At 39.7% G+C, this 17,436-nt stretch overlaps 1 protein-coding gene across 5 annotated transcripts in view; it reads right to left on the reverse strand.

Annotated features, from left to right (window-relative positions):
• Positions 1–17,436, reverse strand: part of RSU1 (Ras suppressor protein 1) — a 106,328-nt gene that overhangs the window by 13,042 nt on the left and 75,850 nt on the right. Inside the window, exon 10 of one of the 5 annotated variants that reach the window (XR_004355985.1) lies at positions 9,801–9,990. The exons of the other annotated variants lie outside the window; for them this stretch is intronic. The gene's annotated coding sequence lies outside the window, so the exon portion shown is untranslated. The remainder of the gene's footprint in view (positions 1–9,800; positions 9,991–17,436) is intronic. 5 annotated transcript variants of the gene reach the window in all.

Consider the following 17,436-nt stretch of genomic DNA (forward strand, 5'->3'; position numbering starts at 1 on the left):
ACACAACAGTTGTATGCAGACACTCAGGCCCTGGAGAATGTGGCAATTTGCCTGCATTCTTCTATTCAATGACAATCAAATGAGCGGCATCAGCAGAGAGGGGCTCATGTAGATTATAAACTTGTGTTCCTGAAAGTCAGAAAGCTGCCTGATGCCAAAGTGAGGGTATACACAGAAGATGGCTTGCTTCCCTCAATCTCATCTCAGGTAATATATTTTCCAGCACTCATCAGTAAGACAGTGCTGTATTTTCACTGAAGCACCCAGCTACCATCAGCTCACTGCTCAAGTGCTCTAAGCCAACCAACAGATGTTTTCAGATAGAGAACAGATGCATCCTCAGTTGAACAATTGCACTGTGGACCAGTTGCTTTCTAATGGCATTTCCAGACAGTTCATGCCCTTAATGAGCACATGCTCTAGAGAACAGGACTCAGAAAAGGGACTGAAAAGGTTCGAGATTCTCAGGGCTCCTCCCATGTAGGGGAAACATTTGGTCCTTTTTGCCACGATTGTGCTAGCATGCTTGAGATTGCACCTGAATTCCTAATGCTCACCTATTAGGATTTAGCTAAAGGCAGTGGGACTTAAAATATGACTCAAAGACTAGGTATCAGCTCTCTGCCTGATGCTTTGCTTTACTGCCAAATGGGACTTTTACTGCAGAGAAGTAGCTTTTGTTTGCTCCCTCTCCATAACAACTTCACAGTGACAAAGCTGCATTGATTATGATGTAGCTAGGCAGTTCTCTAGATCTCAACTCACCCAGAAAAAAAATCTGTGCCTTGGATTTTACAGGAAAACAGCACTTGTGCTGTAAAAGATATACCTGCACAGGCAGTGAAGACATAAACTCTTCCTCTTATCTTTAAGTCTTTCAGTTCTGTAACTTGCAGTTTGAACAATGTCTCTAAAGAGATGGCAACATTAGCTAGAACAGCAACAGTTCAACATTCCTACATTCTTCTTAAAAGGAAACTCAGAGATAAATAGTGAAAATGACAGCTGCTTAAAGATCTCCTGAAATTCTTAAGAAGAAAATGAATCAGTTAAAGACAAACAGACATAAATCCCTGGTGCTGACATTCCACTTCTACAGTTTGCAAAGGCCATAAAGACACAATATTTCAGGGTTACCACAAAAGGGTCTGAGAAACATTTTGTCCTAAAATTCTTCAGAATACAAATGTAAAGTACTTTGATCCTGATTTTTTTTTCAGTATTCAATTAAGACTCAGTTTCACTCTATTGACTGTTTAACCCTCATAATTTTTTACCAGACATATAAAACTAGAACATTGTCTCAACATATGGAAAATCTGGATGGTACATATTGCTCATAGCTGCACACAATTTTAAGAACTGTAACTGTACTATTTCTAGATAATTTTTAAACTATGACAAAGATGAATGCTATGAAGAAAAATGGTGAGCCTATAAAAAGCTACATGTGTTTGAGTCAATCAAGTAGAGAGTATAATTTTTTTTCTTATAGTATGATTATCCTACTGCTAGTGGAAGCAGGAAGTCAGAAAGATTAACCAAAGATCAAGAAAAAAAGACCATCCTCTTCTTCCCCTCTCCTGCTACTGAGCTTAGAAAAATGTCCTAAAAGGAAAAAAAAATTACACTGGCAGGTTCTAATAAACCTTACAGAAGACCTTAGTGTTGAATTTGCCTTCCCAGTAGTACCTAAAGCACTGCTACTAAAGCAATACAATAAAGTTTATGAACTTGTCTTTACTGCTGCATAATTTATCTTTGAGAAATGATACTATGGTGAACAACTGGTCTCTATGTCAATGGACTGCAGGTTTTATCACAGCAAGATAAAACGGGATCAAGACTGAACTCCAAGTTGAAATATATATAACATATTTTTGTGTGAATGAAAAATACTTAATTCAAAAGTTAAATACTACTACACTGAAATGTTTTTTTATGCTTCACATCAACTTCCCAACTAAAAGTCTTTTTGACACACTTTACACTGAAACTCAAAAGAAACAAATTCCAGAACCTCTCATATTTCTTTCTGTTCAAGAAACTTTCCCTTTTGTTTGATTAGTCTCCTGCCTAACAAAAGCACATATATCCCTTTATTAAAAAACCCAGCCAAAGCAAAACAAAAATCACTAATCCAAAACCACACTACAAATTCAAAATAAACATAAGCAAACCCCAAACAAGCCAAAGGTACACGAATTTCACTTTTTTTGCCTAGTCTGGTGCTCACGCTATAGTTTCCTCAGATCACTTTCCCGGTCCAGAAAATGCTTCTCTTTCGGGGTGCATGCTTTTCTGTCAGGTCAGCAAGTTAATGTGTCTATGCAGCTCTTTAGTTATCAGATGTAATACGAAAGAGGCTGGGAAACCCAGCCAGAGGGAAAAAAGGAAAAGGAAAGAAAATAGACAAATCCATTTTTGTAACTCAACCCCACCCCCACAAATCAGACGGTGGGAATCGGAAGGCGCAACTGCACAGCGGGACATGCATACGTGCTGTGGAGAAAACTCCATTGTCACTCAAAGTCCATGAGCCCATGCAAAGCTGACAACGAGTGGTGAGGAATGAGAACAATGGGACACAGACCCACAGGCAGCCCAATTTCTTGCCCAGGACTTATTAGACAGGTCTGTAGAACACCCTCATAAGGAAAGTGTCAGATGTATCCTGGAAAAACAACTGTGCTTAGGAACTAATGACCTACGAGTATAGTAGGTGTAATTGTACATCCCCAGATGTTATGATTGTTGGCCGAGCGGCATTTCTCCATGTGTTTTTCTATTACACAATAATTTCAGGATGCTGGATTATCTGATGTATTCCAACATTTCAGGGAACGTTCTAGGCAACGGGCAATGTCACATTCATTTTGGTGAAAACAAGAAAATGAAACGGAGAAGGTACATATATACACACACAGGGTTTGTGACCTCTTTCAGTACTTAGCAGTTGCAGCTGTTTCAGGCATCCAGGTCTGCGGGAATGGCCTACAGACCAAAGAGCCAGTGAGTAGTTAACTCTTTGCCAGAGTTAACACTTCCCCCTCATTTCCTCCTGTCCTAGTTAGAACATCTGGGACCTGCTCATCACTGTGTGGGTGTAACCCAAAACTGTGTATTCTATACCCTTCCATGCCATTTCCCAGAAACCAAATAGACCACTTCCAGCAGCTGCCCAGAGCATGCCTGACCCCTCAGGCTATAAGCTGAGTGATAAGAGGCCTGTGAGATAGGAGGATGCTCCTGTCCTCGCACCTATTGTGGAACTTCCCACCCTGAGGGAAGTACTGGGTATTCCTGCCTGAACCTGAGGATATAATCTTGGGGTCTTGGGACTTCTGGTACCATTCGTGGGATCCAGAGAAGGACTGTGACCACTACTCTCAACCAGACTGCAACCACCACTCTTGACCAGACTGCAACAGCACTCTTACCAACAGGTTTTCCCTCTCCTTTTACTCTGGACTCAGGGGGACATGGGGGGATCAGCACCGGAGAGGGGGGCCCAACAAACACCACTCAGTTCAAGCCCCAGGGTGCTGGGTTATACATTTGGGTTTGCGGGTTAAACCAATTGCTTGTCTGTATATCCGTATTTATTGTATTAAATTGTTATTCTGATTTATAATCTCTCTTTTGAGTTGGGTTCATTTCCCCTGAAGTATTACCTTTAAACCAGCACACCCCCATATCCTTGCAGGATTTGCTACCAGTACAGTTTAGGAAGGCTGACACCCAGAACAAATTGCCTCAGGGCGAGGAAGAAAGACCAAGGTAGAGAAAGGATGGAGAGAGGAAAGAAGAGCTGTGAGGGCAAGAGGGGGATAAGAGACACACAAAGCTTCATGACCCTGGCACGTGAAAGAGGACCAAAGCTGGTATTTTGCAAGAAACATGCAGGTAACTCTCACTTCAGTGAAGACAAGGAGCATAGAGGGAAGGAGGGAATAGATGAGCATGTGGACCATGCGAATTCATTAAGCTCTTATGATACAGAACAGAAGAACATGGGGGGGCCTCTTGACTGATGTAAGGATCCCTTAAACGCTGTCTCCTTAGTCTATAATTTTCAGTACCATTACTTCAAGATCAAGCACTGTCAGCGTGAGCACAGACTGCAGCAGACCTTTGCCTGTTTAAACATACATGGTGCTTGTCACTTCTTCACATCCATCTCTCAGTCACATTAGCTGCATTAATGCAAAAATACATGTTGCAAAGGGAAGTATTAACAGAGCCAATGCCAAGGACATTAATTTTAAAAATGCTATTTACTTTGTATCAAGATCATATATCTTGATCTTGAGCCTTGTCCAGATTCTGATTCCATGCTATAGCAACAAACTTGTCCTGACTCTCCTTCCTGCACATGATTCATTCACCTCGACATCTTTAGTACTGTACCCACTCGACAGGCTTCATGTGTTTAGTTAAGTTAATAATTCTTATTTAAGTAAAAATGAGGTTTTCAGTGCAAATCCTGAACAGTGACTTACTGTGAAGTACAGACTCAATACAGCTCGAACTATCTGCTTGAAGAGAGAAGTCCCTGGCTCCAAACATAACAGTTGGCCTGATGCTTTGTGAGAAATTTGCAGATCTGTGGAGAGAGTGGGTGGGTCCCCCAGTCTCGAGGGATAAGTGCTAGGTCCAGCGAGCTGCCTACAAGTATCACTCAGCATCTGTCTTTGAAGATCCAACAGCTCAGATTCATGGCCCTAGCAAAGACACTTGTGCAGGTAACCCATGCTCCTAAATCTGTTCCACTAACACAAACCAATCACAGATGTCAACTCTGCATTTCCTACGAGTCAAGAGAAAATACTGCAGAGAGCACAAAACTATTGCCAAAGCACAGGAAAAGGTCAGCCTACTTTTTTTTTTTTGATTTGCCAAGAGAACTAAGCAGTCAGGGCAGGAGAGCCTGTAAGGCCTCTGGGATGTGAGGGTGGTGCTCTCAAGACACAGAGGACCTGGTAATTATCTCCATAGTGGGTACTGTTAGAATTAAACTCAATATTTTCAGGGAATGGGAGAGGAAGCAGAAGCAATTACCCTGTCAGGAAATGTGCCAATAGATAACTTGGAAATAACCTGCATATGTGAACACAAGGTGAGCTTATTTCCACCACCTCCCCACTTGTCCAAGACATGACTTCAGTGGTTCTTACCAGACTCCAGGTGACCTCGATGCTCTCCTGCTCTCATATCACATTACTGCCCGTCTCCCCACCGGGGCTCTTGGCAGACATCACATGCTAAGTTAGTGTCACTGAAGCCCCAGCTGATATTCTCTTCAAAACTCCTCTGTTACCCCTTTCTTGGTCTCTATGGCAACGCCAGGATCCTGCAAACAGCACCAGCCAGCTCGGGGCTCACTCTGCACTCATTCATCTCAAATGTTTGAAGAATCACCTCTTTTCCTGTACGTGTTTCTAAAAACAGAGTTTTACTCCCTGCTGATGTCCCCACATCTTTGACACAGTTCCACTGCTCCATGTTGCCAAACCTATCACAGCTGCCCCAAATGAGGTCCCACTCCAGACTAGATAAAAGGGCAAAAATCAAAATTAAACACGTTGTCTAAGTATCACTGGCGGCAGACTGAGGAACTCTCTTGAAAATCCTGGTTCTTGGGAACAGTTTTCCCCTTTTAAAAGCTGTCCCTGCTCGGCAATGGATTGAACATCAGCTCGAGAGTCAAAATAAAGACAGAGAGGCAAGGACAAACGGCAGGACTTTCCTTTGAGCTACGCTTTTTCCAGGATACATCTTCCTTACCTGCTATTTTGTTTAGCTGGGCTGTGACTATATTGTTATCACTCTTTACACCCATTCTGTACTTAAGTTAATTCTGGCCTGAGAGAAACAAGAAGATTTCATTTAACTTGATTCTGTTCTTACAGGCTTTTTTTACTATATTCTTGAAATATAATTTCAGTACTGGCAACTTTAGATCAGATATTCTCAGAGTCTTTCTGAACATTTTTTTTACTTGGGAATTTATTTTTAGTAAGGAGGGAGATACACTTGCAGTGTATCTTTTATTTCTGCAAGAACAATGAAGAACAAGCCAGGGGTTCACAACTGCAGTATAAAATAATTAGCACATGAAATAAAAGTTTGAAGGAAAAAGAAACTTCCTTAAAGGAATTATCTTCCATAATTTTTGCAAAAATTAGTTTAATAGATACTTCTGTTTATGTGTATGGGGGAAAAAACTACATATGCAACAATGGGAGATCTTAACTTCTCTCACTACATGGGAGAAAACAACAAGTTCTTTCAGAAGGAAAGAGTAATTTTCCTTGAGACAGTATATAATTTTCCACACAGAAATGTGTTCATCCAAACCCAACCTACATGTCTCTGTACCTTATGCTCAATTTTCTCTCACTGCATTCAACACATTAAGTGCTGCCTAACTCCACCTCCTGAATCAGCAAAAAACTACCATTTTTTCCTTTAAAAAACAGCTTTTGAAATAGAATGTATTCTTTTTGTTATGGCCTACAACTCAGAGGCTAAAATAGCCATTAGTTAACAACATGCCTATTACTCTGTAAAGTGTAACAAGTGTGAACCCCTGCTGCAAGGAAATTGCCCAAAGAAAAGGGCAGAGCACACTCCCTGTCCGGAGAGCAAAAATGTACCTAGGCTTTATCACTTAGAAAGCCTTGCTCTTTTATCCTGCCGTCCTGGCTAACATTTGTTAGCCAGCAAATGAAAGGGTGGGGCCACAGCATAGCCAAGGGTTCATCCCTGCCACAGTCAGCACATCTTGGTCAGCATCTAAATCCTGGGAGCTCTGTACCTCTTCTGGAGCCCCTCACCACCCTAGGGACAGGAGATGCTTGAGATATGCACCACCACCATATTTAGCACCCTGAAGGCTGCACACCCCTTACACACTTGAGCTATGAAGTCAAAGTGTTTGCTAGTTATTGCATTAAAATAGGGGAGGGGATGTACTGAAAACCTGCACTTTTCTAGAAGCACGAGGAAGAGATGATTCAAATTGCCCAGAATATTTTAAAGCCTGTTAGTTCAAGCTATGTTCCTAAAATAATATGATTCAAGTAATTCAAAGCAGTCACTGAGTTTAGCAATATAGTGGTATTAAAGGAAGTGCAGTTGACCCAAAGTAAAGATGTAAACCCTAATCACAAACAACCACCCCCCCCCCGAGTCTAAGAAGAAGACAAGCAAGAAAATAGAAGTTGGTTGTGCTTTTTGACATTTGTCCTCATCCCTCTCCCACCTACTGATGGTAATGGGAGGAAAGGCTGCCAATAATCTTTTATATCCTATCCTTTCATATTTGCATCCCTGATTTCTGCTTTTATTAAATGCTCCATTTTTCTGCTATTGCTGCACTTCCTCCTATCTCTTCTCTTTGGCCTATCAGCTGACCTTCCCATTTATCTCCCCTGTCCAGAATCTCGGTTCTTCCCATTTCTCTTCTCCTTCCAGCTCATCAGCCTTCATCTTCTTACTGGTTTTCTCCTGTACCACTTTATGCTTTTTTTCTTTCCTTTCCTTGTTTTCTCATCCGTTTATAATTCCTTTTTTTAATATACGATACTTATCTTTCCATCTGTGCGCCCTTTTTGTCTCTCAGGTGGTTGGATCTTAAGAGGAGTTTTGAGACATTTAAGTAGAAAATGAATGACCACACACATCACAAAGGAGATCTGCTAAAATCTGTTTTAAGGTATTTCCACGGATCCCATATCATCGTTCAAATATTTTAGAAGTAGTTTAAAGAATTTTGTATGAAACATTTCATATAAATCTTTTATGGGAATTGCAGAAGTTCCATTTTTTCTCCTTAAAAAGCAGGCATGAAATAAAAGTTATTACTGACATCTGTCATATTTCAAATTAGTTTATAAAATTTAGTGGTAGCAGTAACAGATGTAGCATAAAACACTGTGAACAATCTCCCTAATAGAGCATCCTTTAAGAAAAGCAGCTTCATCATTGACAGTCATTTAGTAACACAGAAGGCAGCTTCCCAGAAGATATCTGCTGCTGTTATATTAGAGGTAATTAAACTATGAGGTGATTTATTTCTTTGCAGCCACGTAACTGAATTTTCTAAAGCCATTAATGATACCTTATGAAAGTATCAGCAGATGCAGAACATGATTATCCACAGCAAAACTGTGTTTACAACACATAGAGCCACAAAAATTCTACAGAATGCCACTTATTGGCAAAACATTAATATATTAAACCACAAAGGACAGTGCACTGAGGGTAGAAATGCTGTCACTAAATGTACATCTCTCCACCTCAGCTCTCTCTTCCCTATGATTGACAGTGATTTTCAGAGAGTAGGCTTTATCTCCAGGCAAGAAAATCTGTGTACATAAGAAATAGTTTTACAGTAGTTCTATTGCAGCACTACTGATTACTAAAGGAAGCTGTAGGCAAAAAATGTATATATTTAAAAATAATGTGTATTTAAGAGTAGAAAAAAACTCCTACATATAGAAATTTAAAGGAGTATCAATGCCTCACATATTTTCCCTACCATATTACCTAATCCAGCAAAAAAATCCTTGATATGTCATTTTCTGATTGATGAGCACAGAGAGCTGAGACCTGAGCACAGAATTTTATTGCTGAAGACATTTTCATCTGCAGCCAAATCACCAGGGAAACACTTTGTCAAACAACTTCATTCTGCAGGGAGACTTTGTGACAATATTGGCAACTTAAGAATTTGTTCTGGTTTTTCCAATAGCATCTACCTGTCCATGTTGAGAAATATTTACAGCAGCACTGCAATTTATGCAGATGTCCAGCTTAAAACCTGGGAACAAGTGTTTCACATTTCATTGCAACAATATGTAAAAAGTAGATGCTCAAGCTCTATTTTTTAAAAAAATATTTATCTCCATATAAGTGATCCAATATATTTTTTGGAAAAGTTTCACACCAAGCACCTGTACTTTCATAATAACTGATCTTATATGAAGCATCTGCAGGGCTACAAAATGATACACGTTTTCATATCAAAGAGCTCCAGTGCTTCTTTTACCCCTTTTGTTTGTGGGTTTGGGGTTTTTTTGCAACTGAGGGGGCATTTTGAATCTAACAAAATGCTGCTTTTACGTCATCAAATTAGGCAAGATGCTAGGCTTCCAGTAGGGAAGATCATAGGTTGATATATTCACATACTTGCTGTTCCTGAAAAAGGAAACTGAGTCTTGTTGATTGTCTTGAAGTTTCTAATTATTTTCTCTGTGGAACAACATTCCCAGGTTTCACAACTTTTTACTGAGGTGGCAGCAAGAGTGACTTGCTATGAAATTTCCTCAGCTGAGTAACAGTTATTCGGTGCTCTCAATGGCTCAGCTGTGCTGTCCACAATCGGCTAAATCTGTTAAATCCAGAAACAGGTAGTCTGACAAGGTCTATGTATAAAATTGTATGTACAATTCCTTTGTTCATAGATGAGGATAAAAATCAAAATGAATGGTCAAACAAGATGGTTAAGACTACCTGAGTGATGGAGTGGGGGAAGCAAAGAGTGTTACTGTTTCCCTGCAGTCAGGACATACTTTCATCTCAGCAGATAAACAGCAAGGAACTCCCATCTTCGATTCAAGTCAATGGTAAAACTCCAGTCCCTTGCATTGAACGGGGTTGGTTTCTCCTTGGGATTCTAGGGTTAAACCCTCTAAGCCTAATTGATAAATTCTGTAACTGAAAATGAGGGGTTAAGATGAATAATTACAATTTTTCTCAGAGAAGTTTCCTTAGATACTGCAACAACATTTTACCTGAGCAATCTGCTTATGGCACTGTTCCACTGACCAATATAAAGGATGTGGGGTCAAGGGCTTAATTCTTGCTGCAAGTCAGCTTGCAAATAAAAAGGCTTTCATCCAGCACTGAGCATCCATTTCCACCATGCCTATCACCACAGGATCCACTCAAATCCTCGCTGCTGCCCATCTTCCTGACACTGGCCTTTGGAAACACAGATAGAATTATGCTTTAAAAAAACTCACACCATGTCACATATGTACTAAGCAAGAATAACAGGCTGAAATATGCTCTGAGCAGGTTACCACCAACTTCATTACCTTTTTTTTAAGCTACAAAGACACGTTAATAGTTATCTCTTATGAAACATATTTCTCTTTGTAATCTGCTCTTACCTGAAACTTGAGATCAAGTGCCATCTCAGACAAATCACCTCCTTTGTTTCTACTTTGTGATCTTTGGCTTGTTGATCTAGTTCCTACACCTTGCAGTTCAAATGGCATACAAATAAATATAAACCAAACAACCACGTAGAAGTTCTTATACTCCAGAAAGCAGAAAGCACGAGGACAGGTTGACTGAAGACCTCACCTCACATCTAGAAGGGGAAGCGCTTTTCCCTTTCTACGAGAGCATATGAACACAGCTTGTTACAGGCACTGCTGCGTTAACATGACAGGTTTACAAGGCCCTGGCTTGCTCAGCAGTAATGATCCTTCAACATCCCTGTCAGATCAATGCACAGCTTTCCTCAGGACCCACTTACCGGAACACTGGTCAGCAGGGAATGTAACTTTGCAAAAACCATGTTCAAACTAGATGGCTTTACCCGGAGCTGCTGTAGAGAGAGACACGGGGCTGTTTGCAAAGTCCTCTGATTCAAGATGCTGGAGTAATGCATCCCTGACCCTTCGCTGACCACTCTGCAGCTCAGCTTTTACTCTTACCTACAATCATTGAGGATTTTCGCCTCATGATCTAGTTTTGTTTCAAGCCCTTTCCCACCACTGGGCTGTAATTTTTGGCAAAGTCGTACCCTATCTGGTCTTTGCCCCTCAAATAGGAGACAGAGGGAGGCAGTTAAGGTATTGTCCTGACATACTTTGACAAACTGCAAATGTAAAGAAAACATGCGACATCTCATTACCATAAAAACATGCTGTTTTTAATCTCTCCTAAACATAAGTGTAGCTACACATAGCTTGATCATGAAGACCTGTTCAAAAATAGATAAAACAAAACACCCAAGAAACGACAGCTCAGCAATTAGTGTTGGGCAATGAGTCATTTCTTACAGAACCCCTACAGCAACTTCCTCCTTGGAGACAAGAAGGTATTTGAGTGGAGGGGGCAGGCAAGAAAGGTTTGATAAAGATCAGTTTATTTTTTTAAATGTCTCACTGTTACAATCTAACCTGGTGAAACTAAATTTCAATATTTTTTCTGTTTAAGCCATTACGTTCTAATCCTCTTGCTCTATTCAAAAGTAATAGCTGTGAACAGCATTGCTATTAGTCCAAAGGGAATTCAGACAGTAATTATTCATAGTTACCTTAATCACAGATGCAGAATTTATAAATAAAAAATAATTTCTCATTTTGAAAGTATTATTTTTTTGACAGTCGAAAGTCTACCCCACAATTTCTCAAGGATCTTAATTTTCCCTACTCGGAATTACTAATATGAAAATACATTCTTTCAAAATGTCAAACATCAGGCACTAACACTGCATGTGTCTGAGTCTCAAATGTGGCTTCACTGAAGTGACACTGCCTATTTAAAACCTGCCTTCTCTGAGAGGAAAGACATTAATACCTAACCAAAGCATGCTAACATTGCTCCAGCTTAGGAGGTTGGACACCAGCAGCTCAGAGATGTCAGAAGACTGGTACTACAGCCCTAACAGCAAGCTTTAGCACAAATATTAGTTTCACATAAAACAAGGCAACATTACAGTAACTCAAGAGGAATGTATGTTGCTCAATGCACGTAATTTTAGAAGAAAGCAAAAAACGGAATGCTGGATGGCAAGAGCAGTCAACACCAGGAAGAACAGAACAAAGCTGGTGTGGTCTTCTTGCTGGGGTCCCATCACTGGGGGCAGTTACACAGTTAAGGTCATAATGGAGCAACTGCAGACACTGCATTTTCAATCTGCTTCAAAACTATTATTTAATTCCTAATATATTGCAGTCTCCATCTCAACACCAGAAATAGTATAAAATTAGGACTCAGTACTTATTCATGAGATCAAATTTAAGCAATTCTTCTTTTCAAGATTGCAGGCTTAATTCTCCTCTCATCTGCTCACACACAGAAAAGGAGTAACTCTGCCGAGGTCAATGTCAGTGCAAGAAAGGGATGAGTCATTCCTAAACTGCAGGTCTGTTGAAAAGGAAGAAGTGATTTCCCAGCCAAGGCAGCACAGACAACAGAAGCAGTGAAGAAGCAGAGCTATGAGTTTCAGCTCCACAAGACTGCTGAGCTTTATGTTGTTGTATCTTTACTGTTATTCATACTCATTAAAGCCAGCTCGAATACTTTCTGACATGCTTGGTACCAGAATTTCCTCTTAAGAACAGACAAAAGTAAGGTAGTAAATCTGCTCAGTTTACATGCCATGGGACTGATACTAGCTAGGTGTAAACTGGAACAGCATGATGGACCTCTTAGGTCAGTGGACAATTTCTATTTTACTTTCAGAAGTTAGGAGATTACAGTATGTTTGTTTTATCCTTTTCTTACATTCCAGGGTAAAAGATCTTGCCTTTGACACAACTGTCAAGACTATACTCAAGAATTTAATGGGTGGACTGGCTGTGGTGATAACCAAACAAGTCCACAGATGACTCAGAAACATTACCAACATAATCGAGTCAAATTGGGAACACACATAGTGCACAGAGACCAGCAGGTTAGATTAAAGCCACTGAAATGACTGCATTTAATTACCAGGATACAAGATTCAGATGGACAGAGAACAAAAAAAGACAAAATGAAACACAACCCTGAAGGTGCCTCCTACACAGCAGAAAAGAACTGAAAAAAAAAGTAATGGATATTTTACAGGTACAAGTATTAATAAGGATTTCTATATTTCTTTTACTTCCCTGTGAGGGGAACTTTCTGTTCTGACAGTGACAACTTCTTTGACAGACAAGAATACTCTCACTCCTAAGGTACCAACTTAAACTGCCTCTTAGGAAGGCTCAAACACCGATGAGTACCACTTAGTTTGGGGAGCGCCAAACATGAAAACCCTTGTCAAAATCTTGAGAAGCACCATAACCTCATACCTACTGGAAATCAGCCAGACAGATGAGAAGGAACCACTACATTTGCAAGAAGTTTTATCCAGCAGTTCAAAGCCAGTACAAGAAACCTGTCAAGCCAGTCAGCCAGACATTTCAGAATCAGAAGAGTGACACAGCAGACACGACACACTGAGTAGCACAGCAAACACCAGCAGCTGAATGGCCAGGACCACCACCAGGGATCTGCAAGGGAAATGTCATGTAGGTAACAATTCTTCCCCATAACTGCTCTGACTCTTCCCTGAGAATGACTAATTTTTAACTTGATGGGATCTAAAGAAATCCCATCAGAACAGAAAAAACTAGTTTTGCAAAGTTTAAAACCCATTCCAGCTTTAAGGAAAGGAAAGCATAGAGAGGCACGGATAATACAACAAAAAATGGAGAACTCAGTTTTACCAGTCTCTATTCCAAGAAGAATTAGCAACTTTGTAAGTCACTAACCTCAGAGAACATGCCTGACCTTGAGTATTAGATCTATCACTAATACACGGTGATGCAGCTAGACAACCTTTTTTTAATTAGCCATACATGCCCAGAACATAGGAATACACCAATCATAAGTAGGAAAAAGGCCACACCAGGCCAGAGGATTTGGAACTGAAAAGATCCCTTTGAGAGACTGGATCTATGTTGTATGCAGAAGATGTTGGAGCACCAATACATCTACCATTTAAGTGGCCTGTGAGTACCGAAGAGTGTGGAGAGATGTTCTCCTCTGCATTGCATCTGCTTACTGAACTGCTGGGCTTTAAAACATCATCTCTCCTGTGCCTGCTCAGCCAGGTCCCTCCCCAAAACACCCCAGTAATTCCACTGAAGCATGTCCCCTCTCCTCTGCATGCCCATAATGTTCTCTTGCCATTGACTTAGGGAATTTCTGTCTGATGCTTTTCATCACTGAAGTTCTTAACTCCTTTAATTTGGTAAATCTATGGCATTATGTGACGGGACTTCAAAGGTCAAAAAATTAATAAATTAAAAAATTATCTGGATAATGCCTTTGCTGTTTGAAAAAAAGTATTTTTTCTTCCTTGAGAATTGTGCTCTGCTTGGCTGCTAAGTGCATGCAGTAACACTTGTTGGGAAAACTAGCAAGTGTCTCTCAAAAATGCAACGAAATTATCCCTTTCCTGCAAATAGGATTTCTAAAAGCTGGTTATTTTGGCTGCTTCCAGCCTGCGTGAACACTTCTCCAGCAGGAAGTGCAAGAATTTTTCTGTATTGGGTTCTCATCTGTTTCTCTGAAATTCCCCAATCAGTACTTAAGAATGAGGTAATTTTTTAATCAAAAGCCTATTCAGAGAGCTGTCTGCCCTCAGGTCCATCTCATTCATCTCTCTGGACATGGGTTTCAGTTTTTTCCTCCAAAGAGGTTAACAGATTGCTGTAATTGGATGGCCCCAAGAACAGCGCTTTAAGCACCAGAGCAACTAGGAACAGAACTCAGTCCATGCTCTAAGCAATGAAAGTGTTCCCCCTTATTAAATATTGCTAACTATGTGTTCTAAGTACTTCAGGGAAACATATGATCCAAGGAGTTAATTCACTTGCATCTTGCTATGAAGAGGTCTTCCCTGGCATTCAGGTTGAAACTGTTCATATCCCAAGTGTAATAAGCAATAAAAATATTACTCTGACTAGTGGTTTCATCTTTTAAACATCTGTAGACTGTTATGATTCTGTAATTAACTTCCTCGCCTTACAGCCTTACTGGCAACTACTAGTGCCACAGAAGTACAGCTCCTCATGTCTTCTGCTTTATTTGCAAGCTTATAATCTCAATTATTTTCTAAAAGTACTTCCTGAAAAGACACAAATAAGGAAAGATGTCTTTACTGACCTCTAACATTGTGAAATCTGTACTATATTTGTCCTCATTAAAAAAGCACATCTGGTTCTGCATTCTTCCTGTGTTTTGGTTTGTTGTTTTTTAGGAGAATTTTAACAAGATCATAAGGTATCTTACTGTAATTACAACAAGCAGAAAAACAAAACAATTTTCAACTAATTATGCACAGAGAGTTAAAATCGACATGTCTGAATGACACGCAAAGCTATGTGAAGCACCACCTTTTAAGAAGCCTAAAACTTATCAAGAGTCACATATTTCATCACAATTAACACTTCTTGAATTTTCAATCTGAATATGCTTCATGCCTTAGTTCTCAAAAGAGTTGAAATATCCATGTAGAACTGGTGAATATTTATTGAGTTACCATCACACTGAATAACCAAACAAGGGTAAATAGATAAGTGTAATCTTCTGTGATGACTCTGAAAAAGAACTATGTGAAAACTCCTAACTACCAAGTCAGATTAAACTTTTCAGTATTAGAAGATAAACTGAAGCTTTCCCTAACATTTCATTACTTCTAACACCCTAACTACCAAGTCAGATTAAACTTTTCAGTATTAGAAGATAAACTGAAGCTTTCCCTAACATTTCATTTTAACAAAACTGAATATATTAACTCTGCACTAACAAAAACTCAGTTGTTATCTATTGGTACAACTCACAGATAAAATGGTCCCTGGGATGGCTCAGCATCACATAACACCAACCTACAGTGTGTGTAGAGGGAGTAAGTCCCACAGCACCCTTCACAGTGAATCAGAGATGATACATCTGGACAATACCAGTTAAATCCATAAATACAGTGACTCACTGGAAGGATAATAAGATATAATCTCTTATTGAATCAGGATGTGCAATGATGGATACCCTAAAGAATGATGGATACGCTTCAGTCAGAGGGAGAATTTCTGCTAAACACAGGGATATCAGAGGCAGATCTGAAAAGAATATTTACAGCCTTCAGATGAAACACAAATACTATATCAAAAGCATTTGCTGTATCACTTAACCCAGGCAAAGATATAAAACCACTTTTAAAAGCAAATCTTCCAGAAAAATCCAGTTATCCAAATATGTTTCTTCTATTTCCTGATGCCAGAATTTTAAAGCAATCCATTTATCAAAATTGCTTCTAAGAAGTAGGTTGTTTCTTTTTCCTTTTTGTTTTTAGGGTTGGTAGAGAGCAGCGGGGTGAAAAGGACAATAGACTCATTCATTAAATTCCACACAGACATACATATTCTTTTGTACATAAACTGTCAAGAAAGTAAAAAAAGATCACCATCACCCAAGTGTGAATAAAAAAAATATAATTATATTGAGAGTTCCTGTTTTAAAGGTACCAGAATCACCTGTCACACCAGAGCACTGTTCTGCGAGTCTGAGGGACAACTCTGAAAGGTATTTTTCACTGAACTGATTCACCAGAGCTACTGAACCAATGAACACAGGAAAACCGTTTCAACCAGCAGTGCCTACAAAACAATTGGACTGAAAGGAAGAATTATTTTCTCAAAATTTGAAGTGTGTAAAGACATAGGGTGGAAGACGGCAAAAAGAGTTTTCTTAAAAACATTTGAGCAATCAGCTAGGACTCCTGTATCAAACACAAGGGGAAAGCTCTCTGTGAGCAGAAGCACCAGTGAAGCATTTGTCCCACATTAAGCCCTGCTCCCATGGACATTCCTGTGTGTTATTTACATGCCCAGGAATTTTTGCAATGCACTGAAGGAAGGGCTTACCTGGGAAGAATGACTGGATGACAAACGCTATTTCTGCAAAACACATCCTCCTTAAAAGCACTGCACCTAAATTGTACTACAGATCTAATATATTTCTTAGGAATTATGCTTGAAAACATGTGATTTCCCAAAGCCTTGCTTTACAATTACTTTTCAATGTTTTTCATCAGGTTCTAAAATAGTCTGGTGGCTTCCAACATAAAAACTAAATGTATCTCCCAAAGCATCAAAAAATATAACCAATAGATGAAACCACTTTACCTGACTTTTAAAAATACTGCTGTTGGAGTTACAAATCCAGGAAAGATAAATAAGAACTGTTGCCACTAGATGCTGCTGAAAGAAAACTATTTCACATCATTATATGGTTGCTTTGAAGCTTCTATAACTCTGTCAAAATGCAGGTGAGATATTTTATGGGTACAAGAAAAATATTTCTTAAGTTCTGTGTGTTTCAAAACTTGCCTACACCATGTGCATGCTGACCATATGTGAAAATGAGATGGACAAAGATCCCCCACGTTATCTAAGGTGCAGACACAGTTCCAGCAACGATGCCATTTGATGGACAAGTCATCATCAGTATGCTGAGGATTTACAGCTCAAGAGCTGCTCCTGCAGGAGCTGCCTGCACATATCCTCCAGCCACCCAGTAAATGGCAGGTGACTTTACTGGAGGGGTACAGCCCCTTTGTCTCAGGACATGAGGGTGCATTTTGGTAGGTCTCAGGGAGCA

This window comes from Chiroxiphia lanceolata, chromosome 1 (genome assembly GCF_009829145.1).
Source record: "Chiroxiphia lanceolata isolate bChiLan1 chromosome 1, bChiLan1.pri, whole genome shotgun sequence".
Taxonomy (NCBI): Eukaryota; Metazoa; Chordata; class Aves; order Passeriformes; family Pipridae; genus Chiroxiphia; species Chiroxiphia lanceolata.